Raw genomic sequence first — 15004 nt, 5'->3', positions numbered from 1 at the left:
TGTTTAGTAACTCTTCTTTAGTGGCGCTGTCTTCGGTAACATCGCCAATGTTATCGCGTGGTGAAAATATTATGGTCCTTGTCAGTGTGAACGTTTTTAAATCTATTTTCCGTAGGACGTGTCAGGTGGCTGTGAGTGGTACATCAGTCTTTGTAGACACTGAGGATACGCCTTGTTCACACATCAACAGATCGCTCAGCTGCATACATGGCAAGGTCATGGGCACATCCAAACACGGTAGGCCTTCTGTGCCCTTCTGTCACACTTGCATGTACAAACCATTTCACGACATTGGTTTACGTCACTGATGGAGAGTCACGTGACCGCCTGGACTGGTCTCCAAAGCTAACAGTGTGGTCTTCTGAGGGGGTGACTGATGTTCTGTTCGGTGAGTTCGGTAGTGTTAGTAGTAATAACGGTTGTGACAACACCTACAAAAATAATTATACTCTGGAGAATACAGGGTGTTACAAAAAGAATATACGTATTTCGAACGCATGTAGGGGAAAGAAGGTAAAGCTGCCAGGTTGGGAAAAGTGGCCACCGCTTATCTGATGACTTCAAAAGTGCACTTCCTATCGAGAAGTGACCATCCTAGCTGTAATCGACACCACATTAATGTTGTCAGTGACGTTGACGAAGGAATCTTTCTCTGTTATCTTTCTGTGAAAACATTTAGGTTTCGCCTGCATCTCGTGGTCGTGCGGTAGCTTTCTCGCTTCCCACGCCCGGGTTCCCGGGTTCGATTCCCGGCGGGGTCAGGGATTTTCTCTGCCTCGTGATGGCTGGGTGTTGTGTGCTGTCCTTAGGTTAGTTAGGTTTAAGTAGTTCTAAGTTCTAGGGGACTGATGACCATAGATGTTAAGTCCCATAGTGCTCAGAGCCATTTAGGTTTCGCATATTACTTTAGTTACTTCACTTTTATGTAGATCAGTAGGTTCTTGCAATATTGGGTTCACGCAGTGCCTTTTGGCTCACAGATTTAAGTCACTGTCGTTTCATTCGGTTTTATTGTTTCGCGTGTAAGCCACTGATACAGACATGGCGTTCGATCGGGAAAACTGGCCACGCTACAGAAGCAGAACACTCACTCCGTCTTCAGGCCACGAGTGACCTACTGGGACCATCCGACCGCCGTGTCATCCTCGGTGGAGGATGCGGATAGGAGGGGCGTGGGGTCAGCACACCGCTCTCCTGGTCGTAAGATGGTATTCTTGACCGAAGCCGCTACTATTCGGTGGAGTAGCTCCTCAATTGGCATCACGAGGCTGAGTGCACCCCACAAAATGGCAACAGCGCATGGCGGCCCGGATGGTCACCCATCGAAATGCCGACCACGCCCGACAGCGCTTAACTTCGGTGATCTCACGGGAACCGGTGTAACCACTGCGGCAAGGCCGTTGCCTACAGAAGCAGAACAGAAGCAGAAATCGATTCGGCATGATCGCGTCTACTGCATGGATAGCACGTGTTCTGGGCCCGTGCTGTGGCGGCTTGCGCCAGGTCAGCGACTTTGCTGGAGCAGGTAGTTGCGTAACGCACGGGGCAGTGCGGCGCATACGAAAGCTACGCTGCGGCATCTGGCAGCTATTACTGGCCACACGCCGCAGCGTTACCGAGTCCGTACCGGCCTGCGTCCAGTGTCCCGTTTTATCAACCAACCCTGAGTTTTAATTTCACTTTTATTTTCCTCCTAAGGATAGTAAACATCTCAAAATATCTCCACTTTAGTGAATTTTTTATTTATTTGTTATTTATTTTCATTTATTTATTTGTTTTTATTTATTTATTCTTTTTTTGCTTTCGGGCTACATCGTTTCCTCACTGTACAATTACTCAGAATGTAGTGTATGACATTCTTCTGTAACTTTTCGCAAGCAACAGCAACTTGTATAGACGTATTCGTCTGTATATACGCTACCTGACAAAGTCAGTGAAGCATTAGGAAGGAGAGGAGGGAACGAAATCAAACTCCACGGCTTGAGAGGTTTTGTGATGTAATTTCACTGATTTCGAAATCGAGACAAATTTACAAATAACTTGGCAATATGAGTCCACTTATCAGCACGACGTTGCAACTCCTCCGGCTTAGATGCGAGCACTGATCCGATTGGGAGAAGTGCCACAAAGCTGCTGTATCCTCTCCTGAGGCAACCTGTTCTAAATGGTCTTCGATATCCTGGCGTGGGGAAAGAGATGACGCCCGAACTGGACCCACACATTTTCCAGCGGCGACAGATGTGGGGATCTTGCTGGCCACGGGAATACCTCGTAGGCTGTTAATAAAATATCAGTACATCGGTTTTTTTTTCCAAAAAATATCGTACACATTGCACTCGCTGATATATCGATATCGAAATGGCAATATCCAGTATCGATATTTGTGTTGTATATTATATTTTTTTCACAACTTTCGGTACATATACGAAATTTTTCTTTTGAAATTGTAGTAGACCATAATTTTATTTTCATTGCGTGAAGTAGTTTTACTACTTTTTGAGCTCCCATCACATCCGGTCTTCCTCTCTGTCTGGGTGAAGCAAGTATAGGTGGCACAAAGGAGAAATCCGATTTCGCAAGGAGGTGGCGACGTGAATAAAATAACAAGATTTCCGATGTGGAGAAATAGCACTCCAGTTGCGTTAAAAAAAAAAAACAATTTTTAACGCAACTAGAGTGCTATTTCTTCACACCGGCATTCCTCAAAAACAATTGCTGAAGAACATGACCATAATCTAAATGACGAGATTGGTTTTTGCGGTGGGCGGAGACGCGTGAGGGGAAATGCTGGCGTAATCGGCGCTCGTCGCTGCCAACAGAAACTGCCACGCTTAAACTTCACCACTCATTTTTTACGCTGGAACAGCTAGGTCGCCGGCGTTTGCAGAAATGAAAAAAAAAAAAAAAAAAAGACAGGGAAGTCGGCATGAAGTGTGCCAGACAAATCGGATATGTGACGAATCTGAACGACTGACGAATCGGACAGCTTTTATTGTGCCAGTTACCTGCAGTTACCATTGTCAATAAAGTGGTTATCGCCAAGTGGGACCGTGCATTGATTTCCTTTCAGTTCTAACTGTACGGGGGATAAGAAGGCAGCTAGCCTGTTCATGTACAGAATATCTAATAATAAATAAAATACTTAAATATACAGATCTAAAACCGGCAGTATAGTTAGAATGTGCAGCCGATATTATTATAGACCAGTACATCGATACTTCTCGTCAATAATTCGGTATTTCCTTCGATACATCGATGACGAAGTTGGACATTTCTTCAAATATCGATTATCGGATGCCGAATATGCCTCAGAATCACATAGACAGTGACAGGAGCGTTACTGTTCACTATATATATATATATATATATATATATATATATATATATATATATATATATATGATCCGGTAGAAAGCGTCGGACACTTTTTAAGACTGCTTGCAGGTGATGCGGTTGTCTATAACGACGTAGCACCGACAGAAGGTAGTAAACATTTACAGAATGACCTCCAGAAAATTAATGAATGGTGGCAGGCTCAGGCAATTGACCCTGAACGTAAATAAGTCTTAACATATTGCACATAAACAGGAAAAGAAGACCACTGCTGTATAGCTACACTATCAATGAAAAACCTCTCTTAACTATGTCTACCATTAAATATCAAAGAGTAACCATCCAGAGCAACCTTAAGTGGAATGACCACATAAAACAAATAGTGGGAAAAGAAGATTCCAGACTCAGATTCACAGGAAGAATTTTGAGGAAATGTAAGTCATCCACGAAGGAAGTGACTTAGAAGACGCGTGTTCGACCGATTCTTGAGCGTTGTTCATCTATCTAGAATCCCTACCAGGTAGGACTGAGAGAGAAGATCGAACGAAGAGCCGCGCGTTTCGTCACGGAATCGTTTAGCCGGCACGGGAGCAATACGGAGATGCTCAACAAAATCCACTAGCAGACGTTACAAGAGAGGCGCTGTGCATTGCGGATAGATTTGCTATTGAAATTTAGAGAGAGCACTTTCCGGAAAGGGTAGGACAACATATTACTTCCCCCAATTACGTCTCGCGTAATGACCACGAGGAGAAAATCCGAGAAATTGGAGCCAGTATGGAGGCTTAGCGACAATCATCCTTCCCACGCGCTATTCGCGAGTGGAACAGGGTTGGATGGCTCAGTTAGTGGTACAAAACTACCCTGCGCCAAATACCATTAGGTGGCTTGCGCAGTATGATGTAGTTAAAAGTTTGTCGTGCAATCCCATGACGCCACTTGCTTCCGACGAAGCTACATGCCGCAGACTGGACTCGCTTTCGAAAGGACGACGACGATTAGAATCCTCGTCTGCTCATCCAGATGGTGATTTTCTTTGGTTTCCCCGCAGGCCGCGTGAGACAAATGGTCTAGATGGTTCCTTTGAAAAGGATACGGCCGGTTTAATTATGCATCCTTCGCCTGCCGGCGTTTACACTCGTCGTCAACGGGACGGGCTGTATAACCCTAAACTTCCATTTTATTTTCGACGGAGCCGTTCCTAAGACGTCACGTGCAGCGGCAGCGTCCATTCTCCCAGAATGCAGGACCTCAGTTACTGTATTAATTCTTTCTAGTGGTTTATAGTGGATCAGACTGGGCTGAAATTATATTTTAAAGCCTTCTTCTGGACGTGGTTCGTTAAATTTCTTATTCTTACGAATTACAACGAAGAGCCAAAACATCATGACCATCGGCCGATTGCTTGTTTGGCCGCATTTGGAAGGCAGTATAACAGCAATTCTGCGTGCCATAGATTTGAGAAGTCCTTGGTAGGATGGTAGCTTTCCAGAGATACGTGACCCCAAATGTGTAGGCACAAGTGACGCAGTTAACGTAAATTACTAGCCGACGGTTCGTGGGCGCAGAGCTACAGCCCTATAGCGTCCCGGATGTGTTCCGTGGGGTTCAGATCAAGCGAATTTCGTGCCTAAGGTAAGAAGCATGCCTCTGAAACAACTCTAGTTGGAATCTGGGCTTGTGACATCCACAGTTATCCTAGTGGAAGACGCCATCGCCTAGTACGCAGTAATGTTCGCGTAGTCCAATGCTGCCTTCGATTACTATCACAGGTTCCGTGGAAGCCTAGGTGACTGTTCCCTATACAATAACACTGCCCCTACGGGCCTACGTCGGTTGCGCCGTGCATGTTTTGAACAGCTGTTTGTCTGGATGCAGTGTCTCCGAACATGACATGGTGCAACAAAAAACATTTGAGTCGTCCGACAGGGCGGCGGGTTTGCATTGTTCCGCTGTCTGCTCTCGATAGGCCCCTGTCCACAGCAATCGTAACAGACGATGCCGTAGGATCAATATGGGCTGATGTAGGGGTTGTCTGCTGCAGAGTCCCATGTTGGACAGTATGCGCTGAACGGTACACTTGTGCCTCCATAGGTACTGTACTCTGTCGTAAGATCTGTCACAGATGACCTCATTCATTACAGAGCGGGAAAGCCCCCAACGTTCACATTATGTGATGAGGCGTGGACGTCCAACCCCTTGTTGCCTTCTCGTGGTTCACCGTCCTTAAACTACGTCCCATAGACGCACATGACAAAGGCACACGAACAGGAGAACAGCTTCGGCACTCCCCTGATGCTCGTTTCCAGGTGCCGGACCAGAAAAATCTGCCCTTTGACAAAGTTGCTTATTTCAATAGATTTTCCCATGAGCATCCCTTATCATCGCTAGAATATTTCCCCGTTCATCTCTGCTTCCCTTACATTCTGAGGTGACAAAAGTCATGGAATACCTCCTAATATCGTGCAGCAGCTCGACGTGGCATGGACTCAACAAGTGTTTGGAAGTCCTCTACAGAAAATATTGAGCCACGCTTCCTGTATAGCCATCAATAATTGCGGAATTGGTGTCGGTGCACGGTTGTTTGCACGAACTGACCTCTCGATTGTCCCATAAATCATTTAGGGCACAAGGTATATAGGAAAGACACACACACCGATCATTACCTACATAAGAATTCGAATCATCATCCTAGGCAGAAGAGAGGAGTCACAAAAACTTTAGTGGACAGAGCTAATAACATCTGTGAGCCAATTTACTTGCAAGATGAATTAAGCAATTTTCGAGCAGCTTTCAAGAGAAATGGGTACACTGACAAGGAAATAGATCGAGCACTCCACCCTAGAAGAAAAGTGTCCGAAAATACACGACAACAGCAACCGTCGGCTGGAAAAGTTTTTCTTCCATTTATTCATAACATCACGGACCGTATTGGTAAAGTTTTGACCAAGTTTCAAGTGGAGACAATCTTTCGACCTACCAAGAAAATTAGTGAAAGTTTAAGATCGGTGAAAGACGCACGACACCCCTTAGCTACCCCAGGTGTGTATAAAATTCCGTGTAGCTGTGGCATGATTTATATTGGAACAACTAAAAGGTGTGTTAATACCCGCCTAACGGAACACAAAAGGAACTGTAGATTGGAACAGATTGAGAAATCAGCTGTAGCGGAACACGTTTTCAAAGACGGTGATAACGAAATAAAATTTAGTGAGACATACGTGATAGCTAGAACCTCACATTATTATACTCGCATGTATAGAGAAGCTATAGAGATCTACAAGCAAGGAAATAATTTTAATAGAAAAGAAGAAGGATTAAAACTAGACAAGATATGGCGGTCGACTTTGTCCCAACCAAGTGACAATCGATTACCTGTAATCGAGAGAGATGGCACTAGCCAGAGATAGTTTTAAAGTCGAGAGCACGTGACGAGTGGTGGCGCCATCTAAGCGCTCTATGTAAGCGGGACCTCCAGCGCCTAGCAGCCAGTCGCTGACTCACCTCAGAAGATGTTGACCGCAGCCGGCAACGAAACGTCAGGAAGGAGAAGAAGTTTTGTATATGGACCACGGCAATTCAGCCCGGAAGTTTTAATTAATGAAGACGCCGGCCGTGAAAGCTTACATGCTATAATGTTCCATAAATGTTCGATGGGATTCATGTCGGGCGATTTGGGTGGCCATATCATTCGCTCGAACTGTCCAGAATGTTCTTCAAACCAATTGTAAGCAACTGTGGCTCGGTAACGTGGCGCTGTGTTATCCATTACAACCCCGTCGTTGTTTGGGTACTTGAAGTTCATGAATTGCTGAAAATTGTCTCCAAGCAGGTGAACACAACCACTTCCAGTCAATGATCCGTTCAGTTGGACCAGAGGACCCAGTCCATTCCATGCAAACACAGCCCACACCATTATATAACCACCATCGGCTTGCAGAGTACCTTGTTGACAAGTTCGGTCCATGGCTTTGTGGGACCTGCACCGCGCTCGAACCTTACCATCAGCTCTTACCGACTGAAATCGGGACTCATCTGACCAAGCCACGGGTTTCCAGTCGTCTAGGGTCCAGCAGAGATGGTCGCGAGCCCCGTCGAGACGCGCTGCAGGCGATGGCGTGCTGTTTGTTTATTTCACGCAGTGTTGCCTGTATGTTAGCACTGACAACGCTACGCAAACTCCACTGGTCTCAGTCGTTGAGTGATTGCCGTCGGCTATTGCATTCCGTGGTAAGAGGTAATGTCTGAAATTTGGTATTCTCGGCACACTCTTGACACTGTGGATCTAGAAATATTGAATTCCGAAATGGAATGTGTAGTGTCGGCAGACTTGCCAACACTACGTACACTAATAGAAAGAGGCGGCCAAGATGCACGCGCTAACTCACGCAGGGTGGCGTGAGGTCTGAAACAGGATACGTAATGAATGCTATAAAGAAAAGTACGTAGCTGCTGGAATACTTAACTTTAATCCATCATTTGTATACAGCGTTCTTGATGATACAAGTGAGACTCTCTCTAGATAAATGCCATGTAATGCTAATGGCGCCTTGCTAGGTCGTAGCCATGGACTTAGCTGAAGGCTATTCTAACTAGCTGCTCTGCAAATGAGCGAGTCTTCGTCGGTGTAGTCGCTAGCAAAGTCCTCCGTACAACTGGGCGAGTGCTAGTCCGTATCTCGAGACCTGCCTTGTGGTGGCGCTCGGTCTGCGATCACTGACAGTGGCGACACGCGGGTCCGACGTGTACTAATGGACCGCGGCCGATTTAAAGCTACCACCTAGCAAGTGTGGTGTCTGGCGGTGACACCACAGAATGTTTCATGTATCTAGCTCCAACTACCATTGCGCGTTCCAAATCTGTTAATTCCTGTCGTGCGGAAACCTTTTCAAATGGCTGCCCTGAGAATGAATCACAGCTCGGCCAATACACTGCACTTTTATACCTTGTGTACGCGTTACTACTGCCTTCTGTATATGTGCTTATCGATATCCTATGACTTTTGTCACCCCAGAGTATACTTTCCTTACTGTGTCACGTGGCGGCATTCAAGTCCCGGTGGGCAGCGATCACATTTTTCTGGTCCATCAGCGTGTGTTTCTCAGAGCTTTAAGAACGTCAATGAATCTGTCTTGACCTTTACGTTACGTTGGCGGTATTCACGGATCATGCTTTTAAATCCTAGTAGAGTAGCAAGCTGCAACCAAAAAATTTTAATTGCTATTTAGAAATGCAGGCTCTACAACGGCTTAAACGGCTAAATTTAAATTTTAACTTCATTTGCTCCTTTTTTCCCCACATTATTGTATGCGGCACTCATGACGATTTCTCTGTCATAGCCTTTATCGAAAACTCTTGCTGACGTCTGCTTGGTTGATATTCATTATGGAGACTAATGTTCGACAAGGACAATGATTTACGTATCTTTAAGTCTAAAAGATTTTCAAAATATAATCTTTCATTATTTTAACATAGTGGAAGATTTATCTTGAATAATTTTTCCACTTTTGCTTCCCTTTTCACTTTTTCCTCAATTTATCCTACGTTTTTCTTCCCAGAGGCATCTTATCATGTGTGGCATTGCCTGGTCGTCCAAGCCTAGTTACGCCTTTGCTATTATCGTTGGATAATTTGCTTAGGTACGCCGTTATTATTTATTTTCCGTACATCCTCATGGAGTAAGCAATATATTGCGACGTGACGCAGTTCTCAACAATTCAGTGGTCTTAACAGCCACCCAGATCGTTGCTAGGCAACAGTCTGTGATTAGGCATCCGACGAGCGGCCTGAACGTATCCGTCCTCCGCCAGCAGAACGTACAGAAAACCGTGAAGTGCAGCAAGAACAGAGGGGTGACGACAGCAGTCAGAAGGTAAGCCACCTCAGTTTCGCCAATCCCTTGCACTCAGAACACAGACGTCAAATCGATTACATCGTTCTGCAGACGCATAATATAAATTCTCGGGTCTAGTGAAGCAGGGGATACAACCCGTCGGCTTTGACCAATGACGTCGTACATTAGTCATAGATAGTAATGTCTTCACTTCGAGGCATAGATAATAAAACAGTTCTGTGTTCCGGATAAGCGCTATCATTGTACATTAAAATAATTATTCGTAATGATATTGAGGTAATTTGGAGTATTAGTTTGTTATTGTAGAACAATTTTTAGTGTCTTATTTTCGTTTATAGAAATGGATTTGTCTGTTTGTGGGTATGTAATTTTCGTTACTGTCTGTCTAGGCGAGCTTCGGTTATTCCTCGATATTTCCGTGTGGTAAGGTCACTTTTCCATTTGCTTCTTCCACTGTATTTCACAATTTTGGCATATTTCTCTGTTTTATTTCACCAATACGTGTATTTTCGTGTTGTGAAGTACGTAATAGAAATTTCTCAGCTGTCGATCTTCTTTCGTTTCCCAGCACTAGTATCAGTACGACATTTTCGAATGTGTACTTGCTATATTACAGGCGAAACCCCTGACACAACTGCAATTTGTATCCCGTTCTTCACTTCGTCTTTACACTGACACTATATATGTCAATTGGCGAGCAAGATACAAATGTTGCGTATAGCTATATAGCTCAAGTAACGAATGGGATACTATTAGCGTCCAAGGCAACAAGAAAACTGTACCCCAGAGTGAAGTACGGGATGCAAATGGTACATGTGTCGTCTTCTTGTCTCCGTGTAGTTCAATTGAGGTACAGGTTGCAAATGTAACGTACGTCTATTTCCACCTTTTCGTTACCAGTGTACATATATCGAGGTCATCGGAAGTCTGGTATACATATATTACATACGTAGGTCCTTCTGTCATCAGTAGTACTGATATGTACGTAAGGAAAGACTGTTAGTAATAGCGGAGACGAAATAAACAACACATCTACAATTTGTATCCCGTGTTCCACTTAGGGTTTACTGAAGCGGAGGATACATCGTTCAAGCGAAGAACAGGACAGTAATGCTAGTGAAAACTCCTATTCCGTACTGTACTTAAGCAACACACTTCAAATGAGCTTTTAATTTGTATCGGGTGTTTCATTTACGGTTTAGTGAAGAAGGGGATACATAGTTCATGTGAACAACAGGACAGCAATGCTAATTGAAACTAAGAAATCGACGTACGCTGAACTTGAATCCCGTACTGCACTTAAGCAATACAGTTCGAAAGAGTTTCGAGATACAAGTGAAATACATGTAACGTGATGTATTCTTTGCTAGTAATATATTTCACTCATTTCTTTCCATTGTATTTTGCGGAGAAATACTAAGATGCCAACACGCGGTATCGTTAACGTGAAAATACTACTAGCCCTTATATATGTGAAGTACAGTTTTTGTCTCTTGCATTCCTTTGTTCCTGAACATCCTTCTTAGCTCTTTCATCTTTGTAATACATGCTCTCTGGCGAATTCTGACGTCATTGGTCAAAGCCGACGGGTTGTATCCCCTGCTAAACTAGACCCAAATTCTCGAAGGCATGCAGTGTATTTTTAATGTTCATGGAGATCTTCGAACTGCATTTATATTCAGCTTAATTCCACTATGCGTCTCAGTCATTCAGACTGTTTATCACGGTTTGTCTGAGGGAGTTTGTGTTGCTAAAACATTAATATTAAAAATCTTGTTATTATTTTAAAAATCTTTTTATTATTTAAAAAATCTTGTTATTATAGAAGAATCGTAATATAGCAAATATACGTATTCTTCTACCAAGTTTTTCGGGCAAGTGAACTCTGTATCCGCTCGTATACATCCTGTCCAACAAATCGAATATGTCACCATTGTGTCTTGAAACACGCGTATTCCATGCGCACATCATCAGACACAACATATTTTTATAAGAATTCCTAAAGACATAAAAGTTTTCTGGGTATGGTACCGCGTCATATTGTATAAAACTACTGCTGGAGAAAACCAACTTCCGGCCACGGTCGCAGCCGCCTTCTCCAGGGTCTACTGGTGCGTTCTAGCTACGCAGCGTCCCTTATATTTTGTTATTACTCTTTACTGCGCATGCCATTACGTCATAATTTCAAAAAAGATAATTCATTTCATTGGTGGTTCAAATGGCGTTGAGCACTATGGGACTCAACTGCTGAGGTCATTAGTCCCCTATTTCATTGGTCACTTAAGGAAGAAAGAGAGGGAGCTTCATTTTAATAGGTTTCTGCGGTGAAGGGAGAGCGTAACCTCTGTTGTCTATTGGCTCTAGTATTATGTTCCATGACTGGTGGTCACCGTCGAATGAGAAGTTGGCTGCTGTTTACCAACTGCTGGACGTCGGCCGCGCGGCGGCAGTTACTCGCTGGTAGTGTTCGTGCCTCGTGTTGACAGTGTTGTCTGTTGGGCTCTCACTGCAGGCAGCCAAGTTGGGGCAAGCCTGAGTCCATCCTCTCTATTCATATTATTATAGTGTTTAAGTATTTCGATATCCTCTCTGATTTTACATTTCGTCATAACCGGATGCTTCGCCAACACACAGGGTTCGCTGAATTTTATTCCTTTCCGCACTATTGCTTATGTTCTGCCACTGCAGATTTGTTCTGTTGTGATAGACGAATATAGCGCTCGTTTTTACGAGTGCGCCTGGCTATTGACCTGTCAGTCTCGCAGATGTACGCCTCTTTCCATTCGCATTCCACCCAGTACACGCCTGCAGTGTGTAATGCATCGCCGGCCGGGGTGGCCGAGCGGTTCTAGGCGCTACAGTCCGGAACCGCGCGACCACTACGGTCGCAGGTTCGAATCCTGCTTCGGGCGTGGATGTGTGTGATGTCCTAAGGTTAGTTAGGTTTAAGTAGTTCTAAGTTCTAGGGGACTGATGACCTCAGAAGTTAAGTCCCACAGTGCTCAGAGCCATCTGAACCATTTGTAATGCATCCACTTTGTCTTTAGTGGAGCTTAGCACGACCCGGATCCTTCGACCAGTGTAGAAGACAGACTGCACCCCAACCCGCCTTCAGATGGCCTTGCCCTCCGTGCCCAGCCAGTAACCGTACTTCTACCGACAGCATGTGCTCCATAGACCCTGCACAAGCGTTTGCGAATATTCCCCACAACTTCCTTCTCTGCAGTGAGAAATTCAATGACGGCACGCTGCTTGTAACGTACATCACCTACAGACGCCATTTTGAAACAGTCCTGCAGCTACGCTATCTGTCGGAAGTGACGGAAACTTGGCGCGCTCACTCAGGAGACTTCAGTCAATACATAAGTAACGTTTCCCATTCGTAGCATTGTTTTCGGCTGAGAAAAAAAATGTGGTACATTACTTCCTGGGCAACCCTAGTAGCTGTATCATTCGTACATCACCTCATGCGCCGCTGTGTATCCCCTGATGTGACACAACAAGAGCTACTTGTTCATTCCGAGAAGAAACTCAGAACACTGGCTGACTGGAGTAGCCATTTCGACAGAAGCCAAAACAGTATGTATGATTTCGGACTGATATTCACTTGTTTCTTGTCACTACCAATGTTACCATCCAGTATTGTATGAAAAGAGTGTCTTCACTCAACGTATCAATAAATTCAAAGCTTTTCAGGTTCGAATACATATAACGTTTCTGTCATCTTTCATCCGCGTATTACGTCTGCTTTCGTTTACTAGCACGTAGACGCACTTAACACAGCGTCGTTTGTTAGCTTAAGTCGACCAAATGGTTCCCGTATTTTGACGTCAGAAAACCAACTCTGATAATTTTAATATCGGGAAAAAGGGTACTTGACTGATTGATTTTAATAATTTTTTAATCGCTGTCCTTTCTTCGTTTCTTTATTTCGGGTGCCATAGACCTCCAATCTTCTCTTCTGTGGCCCCAGCCCCAATGCCCTGGTTGCCCAGCATATAGTCACGGCTGTGAGTTTGTGACGTCACCTAAGATTTCGGTCGATTGACAAATCTGAGCGCCAGTAAACTACTCCAAAAATCAAATTGGTAGATTTTGTCAATGAAATACGATGACTCGGCCGACTGTACTTGATTCCTGACCTCTCATCTCGAAGTTCATTACTACTGACATGTGTCACAAATATGTGCAAGGTAAATACTGATAAATAAAACATTACTTCATAGTTCATCACTTATTTTTGAAACAGCTGATGTTTATACACTGTTCCTAACCTTCATTTGGTTGCATTACACAAAAATAATAAGGCACTTTACGTCTGGTGACTTACCCCAACAAATACTGATCAGACAGAACATTATTTCCATCTACATACGAGGGTGAGTCGAATGAAAACCTTGACTTTTCAACATAATCTCCCCCACGCTCAATGCAAGTCCTCCAGTGCTTACAAAGTGCATAAATTCCTTTAGAAAAAAATTCTTTTGGTAGTCCGCGCTACTACTCATGCAACGCGTGGCGCACCTCTTCATCAGAACGGAACTTCTTTCCTCCCATTGTGTATTTGAGTGGTCCAAACATATGGAAATCACTTGGGGCAAGGTCTGGTAGGTATGGTGGATGAGGAAGACACTCAAAATGCAGGTCTGTGATTGTTGCAACTGTTGTACGGGCAGTGTGGGGCCTTGCATTGTCATGTTGCAAAAGGACACCTACTGACAGCAATCCACTGAGCTTTGATTTGATTGCAGGCCGCAGATGATTTTTTTAGGAGATCTGTGTATGATGCACTGGTGACAGTGGTCCCTCTAGGCATGTAATGCTCCAAAATGACGCCTTTTTCGTCCCAAAACAGAGTCAACGTTGCCTTCCCTGCTGATGGTTCTGTTCGAAACTTCTTTGGTTTTGGTAATGAGGAATGCCGCCATTCCTTGCTCGCTCTCTTCGTTTCCGGTTGGTGGAAGTGAACCCAGGTTTCGTCCCCAGTAACGATTCTTGCAAGGAAGCCATCACTTTCTCGTTCAAAGCACCAAAGAAGTTCTTCACAAGCATCAACACGTCGTTCTCTCATTTCTGGAGTCAGCTGCCGTGGCACCCATCTTGCAGACACTTTGTGAAACTGGAGCACATCATGCACAATGTGGTGTGCTGACCCATGACTAATCTGTAAACATTCTGCAACGTCATTCACACGGCGGGATTCCTTCACTATGGCTTCAAAAAGAATAAAAAATGGCTCTGAGCACTATGGGACTTAACATCTTTGGTCATCAGTCCCTAGAACTTAGAACTGCTTAAACCTAACTAACCTAAGGACATCACACACATCCATGCCCGAGGCAGGATTCGAACCTGCGACCGTAGCGCTCGCTCGGTTCCAGACTGAAGCGCCTAGAACCGCACGGCCACACCGGCCGGCACTATGGCTTCAACAGCTGCAATGTTCTGTGGAGTCACAACTCGTTGCGCCTGACCTGGACGAGGAGCATCTTCCACTGAAGTCACACCATTTGCGAACTTCCTACTGCATTCGTTGACTTGATGCTGTGACAAACATGCTTCACCGTACTGAGCTTTCATTCGTCGATGAATTTCAGTAGCTTTCACACCTTCATTGCGCAAAAACCGAATAACAGAACGCTGTTCTTCCCCGGTGCAAGTCGCAAGTGGGGCGGCCATCTTTATACTGATACTGCGACGGTATGTGTGCATCTGCAGTATGCTGCCACCTACAGGCCATTCTGCACGCTGTTTGTAGCACGCTTACCAACGTACTGTTTAAAATTTATAGACCTATTAACTGTATGTAACCTTTGG

At 44.6% G+C, this 15004-nt stretch overlaps 1 pseudogene; it reads right to left on the bottom strand.

Moving 5' to 3' along the window:
* Window positions 1-1287: 1287 nt before the first annotated feature.
* LOC126413436 (5S ribosomal RNA) lies at window positions 1288-1405 on the bottom strand (annotated as a pseudogene).
* Window positions 1406-15004: the final 13599 nt, after the last annotated feature.

Source organism: Schistocerca serialis, chromosome 7 (genome assembly GCF_023864345.2).
Source record: "Schistocerca serialis cubense isolate TAMUIC-IGC-003099 chromosome 7, iqSchSeri2.2, whole genome shotgun sequence".
Taxonomy (NCBI): Eukaryota; Metazoa; Arthropoda; class Insecta; order Orthoptera; family Acrididae; genus Schistocerca; species Schistocerca serialis.
The sequence above is the reverse complement of the archived record's forward strand: the minus strand, read 5'-3'. Positions and strand labels throughout refer to the sequence as shown.